Here is a 15,566-nt window from a genome sequence, read left to right as displayed (position 1 = left end):
TGGAAATAGAGGATGGACTGTAGGTGGCATGGAGGTGGTGACATCTTGGAAAGGGCTGTGGGTGGCTAGTAAACAGTAAAAGAGAGGCAGGAAATTCAATATATTTTACAGAAAACATTTTTCAGAGCCCAATTTTAGGAAATTATAATAGAGACATTTTTAAATCAATGATGTTCAGTCCTCAAGGCGATTCAGTCCAGTGTTGAGGCTGTCAGTTGTAAGTATCCATTTCAATTCTTCTTTGTTCAGAAGTTTGGCAATGTCCCCCCCTCTAGGGGGTAGTTTGACCACTGTGATAATAGTCCAGCGAATGTCATTTTCTGAGTGTCCATTTAGTTCAAAATGTTCTACCAGAGGTGCGTTGGCTGTTTTGCACCTGATTCTGCTCCGATGTTGGGAGATATGTATACAGATTTTTTGAGTGGTCTGTCCGATGTATATTTTGTCACAAGGGCAAAGAATTGCGTACACCACATTGCAAGTATTACAATTTGTAAATATACTCAATTCACTTTTTATATCTTTAAATACAAATTCTTTGACTTCTATGATATTTGTTCCTCACAATTCTATGTATAATCATGTGTAACAAACCAATTAGCATTGCCTGAGCCTCCTGTTGTTCACCGCTCTCTCTTGCACCTCATGGCTAAGTAGGACACAGGCTTGTGTCACACTTTATGTACTGTTTGTACTAATTGTTTTTAAAATTGTTTAAAAGTAAATATTAGACCTCTGCCCGGCTGGGCAAGTCAAGCCAATGTAGTAACGACTGAGTCTATATTCATTTCGCTCTCAAAAATTCTTCCTTCTAGGGACCACTGTTGTCTAGAACAATTCAAAATGATAGTTTAAATCCCCAAAAATAGAAAAATTAGGTCTGTGGATTATAATTTCTAGCAGGGGCACTAAAATTACAAAATTTGTCCTAGGGCATATAGGTCAGTATACCAGTATACCAGTATACCAGCATTACAGAGGAGGAGGTCAGAGCATTTCATTCAAAGTTGAAGTTTACTTCAAAATAAGGTGATTTCAATTTAGATATAGATATTTTAAAAGTGTACAAAAGGTCACAGCTAACCCACCCTACACCTTATTTATTCTGTACTGTGGGGGTATAAAGAGACAAATAAACATTAAAAATCACGAATCATTAAAAAAGTGAGTGTTTTGCATTAAGTTAAATTTCTTGTCCTCAAATGGGTGATTCATTTCACCAACTAAATACTGCAACTTTTCTAGTTCATTGTATGGCCATTTCGGGGCTTACTTTTTCTTTTAATTTGTTTTTTTCTAGCAGGCACATAGCAGACTTTCACCCAAAGTGCAACTCTTTTCACTTCGCCTGGCCTCGGTGGTCAGGCGAAAATGTTAGTTAATACATACCAATTTGAAAGAACAAATCCACTGAAATTAACCACTTATAGTTACCTCAAGTAGTTAGAACTTGTGCACTAAGGTAACTATAACTCGCTCTCTTGCAATGCACTGCTGATGACCTCACATAGTACATCACTCAATGCATGTTCTATGACATTATTGATACCATCATTGCAACATCTGAAAGGACATCATTGATGACAACACTGTGCATGCTGGGGGAGTGACTTTTAGATAGTTTATGGCACGTGCTATAGTTACTTGATGTCGGACGGGGCCCCCTCCGAAGGGTCACTCCCAAACCTTTTGCCTTTACCCTCCACATTTTTGCCGTATTCATTTTTTGGGAGCCTTGGGACTCTGTGCTCTTTACCACTGCTAACCAGTGCAAAAGTGATTGTGCTCTCTCCTTTAAACATGATAGAACTAGCTTACGTCTAATTGTCCTATTTAATTTGCTTGTAAGTCCCTAGTAAAGTAATGGTACTATGTGTGCCCAGGGCCTGTAAATTAAAGGCAACTAGTGGAGCTAAAGCACTGATTGTGCCACTCACTTAGGTAGCCCTATAAACATGTATCATGCCTGCCATTGTAGACTGTGTGTGCAGTTTTAAACTGTCATTTCGACCTGGCAAAATAAACAATTTTATCACAAGATTTGTTGGAATGCACACCCACTGATCAAGTCCTTCAATCCATTTGAAAATACTCAAGGCAATGTAAAGCGCGCTACCTTGGAACGCGCTCCATCCTTGCGCATGAATATCCACTGTAAATGCTGGAGAATCTTCAGGTTCCCCAACCCAGAATGCACAGCAATTGTATGTATCATATAATAAAGTACCAGCCATATTTTCAATGTTTTTTGTATTATTATTCCAGCAGTGGTCCAAAATTGTCCATAGTAATCCAAAAAGTCAACGATTTTAATCTTTATAAGTTTCACCAAAACACCTAGAAATTCATCCCTTCTCACAATTTAAAGTGAAGATGGCTTTCCCAATGCATTTCAGGGTAATGACAGCCCTTCGTCAGGGGACCTCTACAATAATAAGAACCTTGGACTACTACTGCTGTAGTAAAAATACAAGAAACTTTGAAAATATGGCTGGTACTTTATTATATGGTACATACGATTGCTGTGCATCCTGGGTTGGGGAACTTGATGAGGCTCCAGCATTTCCAGTGAAAATAAACCATTTGACAGGCCCAAACCTTCCCATTTAATAAATATTAAATAAATATAAGTAACCCGATGGTAAGCCCTACATAGCACAGAGGGCAGAGTGCAGTGTATTTAAAAAGTCAGGCGGATGTGTATTTTTATGTTTTACATGTCCAAAAAGTGAAAAACTCTTAAATTTGTTTTTCACAATTGCAAAGATTACCTCTCCAATAGGTTAACAATTGGTTTGCCTTACTACATTTAACAATGATAACTCCTAAGTTCTATAGAATTGTAATGAAAAGCTCTCTTTAATGGTAACGTTTGATTTTTAATCACAATTCTGAAAATGTAACTTCTAGAAAGTTGACATTTGCCTGTATTCTGGGTCACATGATAGTAAGACAACTGGAAGATAGGTGTTGGCAGGATGGGCCACTCTAAGTTGATGTGGGGGAAAAGAGAATCTCAACTTTCTAAAAGTGGCATTTTCAAAATTGTAACTTAAAATTCCCAGTTGAAAGTAATAAGTTAACCCAATGTTGTCCAATGGGCGAGGCAGGCCTTGCAGTAGTGAAAATTAAATATAAGAGTCTTTCACTACAAGGACATGCAAAACTTAAAAGTACATGTTCAGCTTTTTAAATATACTCCACCCTGCCCTATGGGCGGCAATGGGCCTACCATAGAGGTGACATATATGTATTAAAAAGGAAGGGTAAGGCTTGGCAAAAGGTTTATTTTGCCAGGTCGAAATGGCAGTTTAAAACTGCACACACAGACTACACCGACAGACCTGGGGCATATTTTAAAGGGCTACTTAAGTGGTTGTCACAATCACTAGTAGGATTTAAGTTACAGACCCTCAGTACATGTAGTACCACTTTACTAGGGACTTTCAAGTAAATTATATGTGCTGCCAGTTGGGTGTAAGATAATGATATCATGTTTAAAGGAAGAGAGCACATACTTTAGCACTGGTTATCAGTCAAAAAGTGCCCAGACTCCCAAAAGCCAACACAAACATGTTAAAAAAACAGAAGGGTGAAAGCAAAAAGATTGGGAATGACACTTCAAAAACAGCCACGTCCAACACGTTCCTTTAATCTTAGTTTTTTTAGTTAATATATAAATATATTTATTCTAAAATAAACCACTGGGCCACATTTTTACTTAAAAATGGTTATAATGCCTTACACAGCCGCGGCCCGTGGAGGGAGTTCCGTGGGGCAGTAAGGCGGGGCGGGGGAGGGGCAGGGTGGGGGGGTTCTAATAACCGGAATATGGATAATTGCAGGTAAGTAAACAATTAAATAAACAAAACAAATTTCGTAGCGCACGCTGCATCGCAAAATGCGATGCAGGGCGCGCTACAAAATTCGTTTTATTTATTTAATTGTTTACTTACCTGCAATTATCCATATTCCGGTTATTAGAACCCCCACACTGCCCCTCCCCGCCCAGCCTTACCGCCCCACGGAACTCCCTCCATGGGCCGCGGCTGGCCTTTCACCATACTCTGCTGTAGAAGGGGTTTTTCAAATCAATTTAAAGATTACTATCTTGACTAACGTTTGACAAAGACATATGAAAAGGCAGCGTCAAGGTAGTGTCATTTATAAACAATTGCTGTTAGAGAGCAACACACAAGAAAAGAGTATGTTATTTTGGTAATTCACCGCATTGTGAAAGCAAGTCTACTATTACATAAAAAAATCGCCCTGGCTCATGTCCGTTTAGGCTAGGTGGATCTTGAACATTTGGGCTGTAGTTCTAAAACATTTGGGAAGCACTGCTTCTAAGGGTCAAATCAAGTGAGGAATGACTACCTTTACATTGTTATAAAACTGTTAAAATCGAAGCACTGAGCAGAGCAATGTTAACACCTTTCACTGAATGAGTCCAGGGATCTTCAAAAATGAATATCTAAATGATAAAAAATAACTATTTTGGTTTTATATGTTTCATGCTTTCTTTTGTGCCAGATAACTCAAATAAATCAAAACAAAAAAACATGTGACCCATTGAATGCATGTAGGATGCAATTTGTTCTCCTTACAGACCTGCACCAGGTTAGCCTAAAAAAGACCCCCCTCCCCACCATCTAAGCAGCTGCTTTCACTATGAGGGATGCCTACACGGCTAACAACTCATAGCAAAAAAAAATCTAGTAGCATTAGAATTTGTTAAAGTAAAGGGGTACTAAATTCGTCTCATGAAGCCTGTCCTTTAAGGTTGGCACACTTCTTACCTTCAAAGTTGTCCCCCAATTGTAGTATGCCACAGAGTGAACAGTTGCAGCACTAGGCTGTTGTAATGGAGTGGTGCACACATTCATGTTCTAAAGATATTGGTACGCTATCTCAAATTTCAATGGTCTGCTCAAAATAGCAGTACTTGTTTTTGGCATATCACTATGTGTAAGAAAATGCCCATTTTGAGAGGTCACCCATACTTTTTGCTGGATTTGTTTAGCCTTTGTTTAGATGCTGAACACTGGAGCAAGCACTGCCTTCCAGCACCTAATGTACGTGCCCTGACCACTAAAAACACTTAGAATTTGCTAATACCTCATTTACATATTTAACTTACCTCTATGTCCCTCTTCTGTGTACCATGGGCCTATAAGTTAAATGTTGCTAATACATTTCAGACTCTATTGTGCCACTCCTAAAATACAAAGCATGTCTTCAGGCCTGGTCCTGCAGCCTGTGTGTACAGTTCTAAAAATATAAATTTGTCCTGGCAAAATAAGCCTTCCACCAGGCCCAAACCTTCCTTTTTCGTTTTTAAGTCACGTCTAAGGTAAGCCCTAAATACCTATATAGCATGGTGCATGGTATTTTAAAGGTAGGACATTGGCACTGTAAACTCTCCAAACTCGTTTTTCATTTGGCAATGCTGGCTCTCCCTTAGAAAGTCTGGGTATACTATAACACCTTATAATGCATAACTTCAGTTTGGGAATAGCTAGCACCATGATCTAGGGACTCAAATTAGTATTAATTTAAAATCCAATCTAATGGTTGGATCAGTTTTTAAATTACTACTTTGAAAATGCCACTTTTAGAAATCTGGGGGCATATTATCAAGAGATCTATCGCCGCTTTTTTGGCACAAAGCGCCAAAAAAGCTGCGATTTTATTATCGTATTATTAACAAGGACTCGGTAACAAGCGTTAGCGCGAGTTTCCTTGTGATAACAGCCGGTTTTCTTTTCACTTTGCATGTCAGCGAAATATATCGCTAATGACATGCAAAGTGTGCGTTCCTCACCAAACCTACATGCAAACGTTCAGAAACCCAACATCGCACTATTTACATGCGGCCACGGACCTGCGAAACGATAAGAAGAGCCGCACTAACCACGGTTATCGCAGGATTCTAACACCTGATTGAAACCTGACAGCCATCTACACAATGGGAGGTGGATTGTCAGGTTAAATCCACACTCCCCTATCAGCAAGCTTTTCTGTAGCGCAGGTACATTATCTCCGGATTTCCCTCGCTAATGCAGATTATCCCCGTCTATCGCTGTATTTTACATCGCCTCAGTGCAAGGCATTGATGTTATGCCGCTAATACGGCGACCTAAACCAGCGATAGACGGCGATAATGTAACACGCGCTAAGCGGATTTAGCGAGAATTATCGCTTGTACTTGTTAATATGCCCCCTAGTCTTTTAATGCCTAAAGCCTCTAGGCTCCATTTTAGTTATCCTCAACTGTCACCTGTCAGCCTGCTGATCCCCTGTAAGGAGGTGTGAATGACTTCCAGGAAAGGAAACAAAAGGTCCTTTACTGGGAGGAGGTGTGGCCTCCTCCTGATTGGAAGACCTGGGAGATGTGCCCGCCAGCTGCACAAGAGTTAAAGAGGCACCCCCTGTCAGAGGGAGATTTATTTCACATCTATTGTCAAAGTATCCAGAGTGGCACCAATTCTGTGGGGAGAAACCTGTTTAAGAACTGGTTTGGAAGAGGATTTTCATCATTTCCTTAGATACAACTCAGGAGTGTGCCCTCAGCTCTACACAAGAGAAGCAAGGATCTGACATTTGGTTTTAGGTAGAGAGGGGCACTCTGGGAAAGTTTACAGCAAAACACGCACCCCTCGGTGCACCCCTCGGAACTTTTTATCAACTGGTTAGGGAGTGGCCAGGATTTCCCATACGCACAGGCATTCACTGGGCATAAAAGGGGCAACCTTCATACCTTCTGCAGAACACCTCTAGACCAGTGGGAGATGGAAGAAGGACTGCACCTTCCATTGAACCTGTGGATAAAAAACCCCTAAGGATGGACCTGCTCCCAACTTGTAACAAAGATAGAACAGTGGACATCAAGGGCTAGCCTCCAGTTGAGCTCCACTAACACAATAGCTGCAAGAAGGTCCAAGTCTCTGCTGAGCCCACCTGACCAGTTGCATCTTGATTTGTCCTGGAGCCTACTGGTGTCATCTGGGAGACTGAATCTTAACCCCAAATGGTGTCAAGAAGGTTCTGAACCCTTGGCTGGTGTTAGAGTCTATTCTTTTCCCCTCCAAAATTGCAAGAGTGGACACTTTGAAAGTTTTTGGAAAAAGAACAAGAGACTACCACTTTACCACCACAAAGATTCAGCTGCCGACATCAAACTGGCCATCGAAATCAACATGCTAATGTGCCCTGCTGAATGCAGTCTGACTTCCAGAAAATATTCCAAGTCCAAATTTAGAGGAAGTCATTTGGACCAACTCCGGGTAACATCCTACCGGCGACACCTTCCTGGGCTCGATTTCGCATGCTTGGAGTTTTCCTGTCTTTGACATTAAGAATTTCAAACTTCCTGCCGGTGCCGATGTTCCCACTGAGGTCCTTCCCTTTCCCCGGCCACTGTTAATGAACCCTTCTTCAGATCTAGCTGTCACCCCGACCCACCACCAACCCTGTAGAGAATTCTTCTTGTGAAAAATGACTCAGTCAAAAAGTAAACTTTCCACCAGGTCAAACCTGGTCACTTTATACGAACTGCGCTCCAATGCAGTTGGCCTTCACATTTGAGTTTGGCCCAGTCTAGTGCAACCAGCTAACAGTTCTGCACATTTTGGCAGTAGAAACACCTAAAATGTCTATAAATCATATCCCCGAGTCCTTACATCAGAGGTATTTCCACCTGCCTTGCTATATTTTTAAGTTGTGTGTGGTATTTAGCTTTGTGTGTATTAAAGTATGTTTCCTTTTTAAAAGATAAAGATTGTATTGGACAACAATTTAAGCGTTGTTCACTAGTTTTCTGAGTTCTGAGTCTGCAGGCCCTGAATAAGCTTTGTATTGTCTGAGTAAGCCTTGGGAACCAAGGCATGTGATTCCCAGTTTGAGGGTCAGCAATAATAGAGTCCTAGGACACCAGAGGTGAAATATACTTGTTGTTTGACTTGAGGTCCAGTACCCTCTGACTATACTGGGACTCTCTTGCTCAGATTTCTCACTAATGCTACTAACTATACCTTAGACAGATGATTGTGACTCAAGGGCAAGCCTTAAAAATAATAGTAGAGAATGGGGAAAATCTTTTTTTTTAAGAGTTTGTAATCAAAGATACTCACTGTCTAAATGTAAGGTTCCAGTACATTAATAAATGGAAATAATACATTTCTATGCTCAAGATCAATGATTCTGAAAAATTTTGCTCAATGACATTCTATTCAGGACAACATATTAAAAACCTACAGCCCTAACCCCTGTCTATGGTTCAGTTCAGGACAAGCATTCAACCCACCGTGGGCAGTCAACAACTTCTACTCATGGCCATCAAACCTGCACAGCAGGAGTTGGCACCTCCACCCACCACAGGTTAGCTACTCTTGCTGTGCACAACCTCTGTAAAAAACAGTCTTTGGCTTTTGCTCTCTGACTTTTTCTTTCTGTCCCTATCTCTCTGCCTGAGACCTTTTTCGTCTCTTTCCAGTCATGAATTAAATCTGACTGAGAATATTTTTCATAAAATTGTGGACAAAATTAACATGGTAGCTCTGGAAATCATAATCACATTTGACTCACAAATCAGTGGCTGTTTTCAGCAATTTTTCCTAGGATACTACTTGGAATTTCTACACCTCTGTGTGTTTTTTATAGTGAAACATTGGGATTCGGAATTGATTCACGTTTGAGTTGTTGAAAAAAATTGAACTCAGCTTTCTCCATCCAATCACGTTCATCAGAAAGTTCAAATGTGAGTGACAAGAGGAATTAACCACTAAACTGTGACTTTAAGCAGCAGCTATATAAAATTGTTAACCCTTACAAGAGAACCCAACACCATTTTTATTTTTTTTTGTCTTAAAACTACTAAATGGACTTACTCCAATACAATGAAAGGGCGCTTTTCTGAATGAAATTTTACTTTCATTCCTTGTTTTGTGTAAATCCATTTAGTGGTTTTGCCTGTTGGCTCAAGCAAACTTTCCTATGGAAGCTAAAATGAGGAGGCACATCTTTTTACACCCCCATGAACAGATATACATGAAAATTGAGAAATGCTTGATATCAGTTTGCATTTGAGTTCATATTCAGGAGAAACAGTCAAGAAAGCAAGAAGAGTAAATTCAGGAGTTAGTGATGTCAGGAGCATCACACCAAAAATGTAGAATCTGAAATTTGTTGAGTCTGAATTGGGTGGCAGAATATTTTCCTTGGAACTGTGCGGTCATGGGCAATTCAAAACGTTGAAGCCAGCAGTTAGTGAGTTCAGAAAAACAGTTACTTTAGGTGTGAAGTGTCAGTAAAGAGGATTACCACTTCATCCCTCTCAACATGATGACTCACATAGTGAAGCACCTGTGGTTGGGAAGGCAGCACAGCACCTGTGTCACAGCTCTAGAATGTTCGCCGCGTGGGATGCAGTGGTTCTGGTGATGTCCCAAGAAGCATTGGAACACATGTGATGGGTGCGTGAGACCGCAAGTAAGGAATGTAGAAGCTTTTCTGTCTGCGATGCTGCAGTTCAGGATGCCCCTCCCGTCACTCATTTCTTGCGGCCGGTTAAGAGGTCTGGGGGTCTTCCCTCAATCAAGCTAAGGGGCCTGTCAGGGTTACTGTGGAGATAGGGACTCCTCTGCAGTTGACGATTAGCTAGACCCGCCTCCGCTGGAGGGGGTGGCTGCAATGACAGAAGTTCTGTCATACAGCGATGCGCTATGAGGAAATTTTGCAGCAGTTTAGTTTCTGCCATATATTTCTATGTACATGTTAGGTTCTCGATTGGCTGATAGTTTCTAGAGGCCTTGTGAGTGGCTGGGCCATGTGTATTATGTTTTTACATGCTCAGCAGTTTTGGAGGAATTTTTCCCCAATGAGGGCTTTTATCATTCCTATTTATTTTATGAATTCATGGCTGGGTGTTGCTCTAGTAGTTGCAATTGAGAAGCATGGTGGAAAGAGGAGACTTTCTCATTCATCGGGTTCTGAGGGAAGTGATTCTCATTAGGATATTCCAGCAAGGGGGTCTGGTGAAGTCCCGGCTTGGGCTTCAATATCCCTGACAGCCTTTGAGGTTCAGGCCATGATTGATGCCACTGTTGCCAAAGCCTTGTCATCCAAGTGTAAGGCTAAACGTCCTTCGGCCAGGCTAGATGATAATGAGGATTCTGATGATTCTGATGTTCCTGAGCCAGAGAGGCAAGCGGTTCCTTATGGAAAGTTCATTTCCAAGAGCTGACAGAAATTTGGTCCCATATTAGAGACAATCTATCTTCTCTATCTACTCCTCTGGGAGGGGGATGCTGATGATCTGTTTTCGCAATTCACTAAACCTGCAGCGTTGACTTTGCCTTTGCATCCAAGCATCAAAGAAGTGACTTTCAGGTCGTGGGAGGAGCCTGAACGTTGCCAGATTTCTTGATTCCTCCAAATGTCCCAGTCCTTCGATGAAGGGGATTAGCAGTTGGCCTATTCAGTCAAGATGTATTCCATCATGCCCCCTCTCATTGGTCGTTCCTCTCTGAATCCAGATGACGGTTTGCCTTTGGATCATGTTGACCACAAAGTGGATGTGGACTTAAAAAGTCTTTCTCTGCCTCTTAGCTGGTGCGCTGGGCAGAATTATATGGGGCATTGGCATTGACAGCTAAATCCTTGGTGAAGGATCTTGAGGCCATGGATGATGCCATTCAAAAGGGTTCCAACGTGACAGATGTCCCTGTACATATGAAGCTGCAAGCCAAATTACTGGCAGATGTGTGGACAACGCCATAAAAGCGGCCTCAGTGGCTTCTTCTTGTGCTATCATAACCAGACGCAACCTGTGGTTGAGGGACTGGAAGGCAGATCTAGCAGAGAAGACTTTGTTTCTTAAGCTGCCATTTGAGGGAGGCAAGCTGTTTGATGAGCTTTGGATGGTGTGAGCCAGAAAACCTTCAAGGAGAAGAAACACACTTGGTCCTACAGGTCTACTTCCAACAAGTCGTCTACATTTTGGGATTGCTCGGAAGCCAGAGACATTAGGCATTTCCCTTGCAAGAACAGCCATTCCACAGGAAGAGGTTCCAGCCCAGCAGGGGTAAACAGCAGGATGCCACCTCCAAGGCAAAGTCGTCTAGTCAGCACTCCTGACCATGGGACTCCTATGGACTCACGACCGGTGGGTGGGTGGTTAGCAGCCTTCCTTCCAGCAAGAGTGCTTTCCGTCTCTGACAAATGGGTGAGGAGCATGGTTCAGAGGGGCTATCTTATAGACTTCATCTCATTTCCTCCAAGTTCGGGGTGCACCTCTACTCCAGTCCCAAGCAATCTAGCAAAGAGGGTAGCACTGTTGGCCGGAGTCGAGGCCTTGTTGGAGAAATAAGCAGTCATCCCGGTGCTGCTAGATCAGGTCAGACAAGGGGTGTACTCAATCCTGTTCCTGGTACAGAAGGTATCGGTGGAGTTTCAGCCAGTTTCGGATTTTAAGCATCTCAACCAATAGGTGACTTCTATTCCATTCAAGATATGGTCTATCCAACAGCTCATTCCTCTGGTGTATCTGGGGGATTACATGGCTACAATCGATCTGCAGGATGTGCACCTCCACGTTCCCGTGCATCCCAGTCATCAGCAGTTTCTGAGGTTCGCTGTTGGGGAGACACATTACCAATTCCAGGTCTTGCCATTTGGTCTTACGTTTGCTCCCTGTGTGTTTACCAAGGTGTTGGCTCCTCTGATGAAGATTCTTTATCCCCTGGGGATTGCTGTCTTCACTTATCTTGACGAATGTTTGGTCAAGGGGACTTCTCTTTCTCTGACTTGCTTTCATGTGCAGAGGGTACTGGATCTCTGGTTGGCACATGGCTTCTTGGTGAATGCAAGGACGTCCCAGATGATTCCCTCTCAGGATCGCATCTTCATTGGGTCATGGTTCTGGGTGGATCTGGGAATTGTGACCTTGCCAGACTACAGGGTACAGAAGATTCATTTGCATCTGCTGGACCTTCTGTCAGCACCCATTCAGCCAGTCTTCCTTTGGATGCAGGTTCAGGGCAACTTGGCAGCCCCAGTGTTCTTGGTGCCTTGGACTCAGTGGCACCTCAGCGTTTTAATGAGTTTCATTCTGAGCTACTGGGTGCCCAATTGTGCAGAATTTGACACATCTTCTGCTTGTGATGCAGGTGATCTGGTAGGAGCAGGGATGGTGGCTCCTGACATTCAGAGGCCTGAAAGGGGTCTCATTGCTGTATCCAGAGCCAATCATCATTGCAATGCACACCAGCAAGAGTGGCTTGGGGGGCCCTGGTCATGGGCTCTAATGGTCCAGGGACTGTGGCAGGTAGGGCAGAGTTCCTGCTCTTCCAATTGGAGGGAGTTGGAGGTGATTCGCCTAGCACTCCTTTATTTTTCCCCGCATCTGCAGGGCAAAGCTGTCATCACTCAGACCGACAACACAACAGCCATGTCCTATGTCAATCGACAGGGAGTGATGAGGGCCTTGTCATGTATTCAATTTTGGATCAAATGTTCCTTTGTGCTCAGTTGCATATGGGCTCGTTAAGGGCCATCTTTATTCAGGGAGCTCTGAATTGTCAGGCTGATCGTCTGAGCAGGAAGATTCTGTCCTTTCACAACTATTCTCTTTCTCCACAGATATTTTTCAAAGTGTGTCAGCAGTGGGGTCACCCCTGAGTGGACCTGTTTGCAAGCCCTGGGAATGCATTTATTCCCCAATTATTTTCTCAAGGGAGGGAGGTGTCGGCTTCAAGGATAGATGTCTTGATGTCTGTTTGGCTGGTGGGCTTGATGTGTGCTTTCCCTCTGTTATCTTTGATCCAGAGGTTTCTGGTTCGGGTTTGGATGGAGAAGGCTCAGGTTGTTCTGTTGGATCCAGCATAGCCCCACTCTTCCTGGTTTCGTCTGTTGATGGAGATGAAGGTGGGTCCAGAATGTAGGTTTCTGTGTGTTTTGTCTCCCCTAAGGTTTCCAGGAATCCAGGTATCCTCACTGGCAAGGCTCAAGTTACCGGCTTAGTGAATGAGCGGGAGGCTTAATGTCACAGGATCTGTCAGCTTGGTCTCTTTTTCTGTGCAGGCATCCAGGTGATTTTCTAATAGGTCTTCTTATGCTAGGTATTGGAAGACGTTTCAGGCTTGGTGTCATCACTGGCAGGTGCTTGCTCTGTCTGTTTCCATGCCTCAGGTGTTGGAGTTTTTCTAGGATGGTTTCCAGCTGGGTCTGAGTATTGCTATTCTGAAGGTGCAATGAGCAGCAATTAAGGTTTTCGGTCCCCCTGGGGGGCGTTTGGTGGATGGTCAGGGTCTAGTCTCCAGGATCTTTAAGGGATTTTCCAATCTTTGTCCGGGTCCCCGGGTGGTGTGTCCTTCCTGGGATTTACCGCTGGTGTTTGGGGCTCTTCAGTATCCTCCTTTTGAGCCACTGCCTTCTTTGGGGGCACGCCTTCTTACCTTGAAGGTTTTTTATCTGGTAGCTGTCACATCTGCTCGCCAGTTGGGGGAGTTAGGCGCGTTGTCTCCTTTGTCGCCTTTCTTTTGTGTGTTCGAGGACAGGCCTTTTCTCTGATTGGGCCCATGCTTTCTGCCTAAGGTGAATTATTTGCTCCACTGTCAGCAGGAGGTTATTCTCCTGGTGTTTTTCCCAGATCCTCAATCTCCTGAGGAGGTTGCACTTCATTCACTGGATGTGCAAAGGGCAACTCTGATCAATCTGGACCAGTGCAGGAGTTCTGGGGACTCTTCCACTTTATTTGTTGACTTTGGTCCCGCACGGAAAGGAAAGAAACCTTTGACTCAGACTTTGAAAAGGTGGATCAAGTCTGTAACTTTGGTTGCTTACAAGAAGTTTGGTCTGCCTTCTCCTCTGGGGATCCAGGAGAGGTCTACTAGGGGCACGTCGGCCTCCGTGGATGAGATACAAGGTGCTTCCTTGCAGGAGATCTGTTGGGATGCCACGTGGGCAATTTTTTCTACCTTCGTGTCCCATTATCGGGTGGTTTACTGTCCAGAGGTCCCAGATTTGTTGTGTTTCAGGGTTCTGGCTTTCGTATTGTAAACAGTGTTTTGTCTCTGTATTAAACTTGTCTTTGCACATTCTGTGTAGTTGCCCTGGTCCAATCCTGTTGTGGCTTGGGTACATCTCACTATGTGAGTGATCACAACGAGAGGGACTGAGGTAATGCTGCAATTACTTAACGGTAACAGCATTTCTCCACGTCTGTCTTTCGCCGTGATGACTCAGAGAAATGTCTGTGATTGGAGGCACACGGGCCTCACAGCGAGAGACGGACTCCAGAGTAATGCCATTACAGGTAAGTAATCGCAGCTGTATAGTTTAATATGCTTAGAACTGGTCCACTGAAATCATGTCAATGCTCCCAGGCATTTGAGATTTTGCCGTGCAGTTGCTAGAACAAGCTATTCATTAGTATGTAAAATAATTATGCGGGTAAATCGATATGCTGAAAAAACTTTAGGCAGGTGATTTTTACATGGTCTGAACATGGATGCTTTAAGACCCAGCGGGAAGTTGCCAGCAGATCGAAGTTGACAGCAATCTGAGCCCCACCTGCGTTTATAATCCCTTGTAAACGGCTCGTGTTTGCAATTGATGTAGCGTTAAAAGTTTGAGAATTGTAGGGGTGCGTTATATTCACTGTTAGTCGGCACCCGCATATAACCAAATGTGTACTCAGGGATTTCGTGTGCAATGTATTACAACTGTATAACCTATATCGATTTTAAGTAGAAGTGCTAGCTATGTACAAGCACATGGTAAACGTATTAGAGAAATGTATAGTGTTTAGCTACGGGAAATGCAATGTGGTGTTAGAAATGTGTACCCCAGACTTCGTGTCTGTAGGTTGTTTAGGTTGACCACACATGAAAGAAGGACGTAAATGTCAATACTGTGATTGAAACCTGCTTGTGTAACCGAAGTAGTGGCCAGAATTCGCATATATCGTTGAGGCGAAAGGCCTGGTATTTTCTTATGTTAGCCAAGGGCAATAGGCCAAAAAGGATTTATTCCAGTAGAGGTTTCAGGCTGTAGTAAATTGCAACTTAAAAGATGTGAAGAATGTCTGCTTTGCATGATCTCACCCCAGGTGCAAGGACAGTTGCTCGTTAGTAGAGAAGCTCTTTGTTCGTAATTTGAATTATGTAAAGAAAGCCAGACATGGGAGTGTATTGGAATGTGCCAATCGTAACTCCTAGTGCGGATGGCGTCTGGGACTCAAGGCCAAGCGATGGACGATGGAACTGGACAGCGCTCTGTGGAAAAGTACTGAAAGACGACCTCGGAAGGAGAGGAGGCGCAAAGGGCGTGTTCGGAGACTTGGGGTATTGTATTAGGGACAGCGCCCCGAGGGTGGAGGCAGAGCAGAGCGGGGCAGCCCAAAGCAGAGGACGGCTAGGCGAAGGGTAGAGGGGGCAACTTAGACCAAGCTCTCTAAGTGAGGACTTCTTAGGAAGTTTCGCTCTGACACCTTTTATTCTGATGAGGGTCTCAAGGGATTGCTAAGTAGGGATGTCATCTAGTGCAGAGTAGGGACAGAGATGGTA

Source organism: Triturus cristatus, chromosome 5_2, assembly GCF_964204655.1.
Source record: "Triturus cristatus chromosome 5_2, aTriCri1.1, whole genome shotgun sequence".
NCBI classification, from domain to species: Eukaryota; Metazoa; Chordata; class Amphibia; order Caudata; family Salamandridae; genus Triturus; species Triturus cristatus.
The sequence above is the reverse complement of the archived record's forward strand: the minus strand, read 5'-3'. Positions refer to the sequence as shown.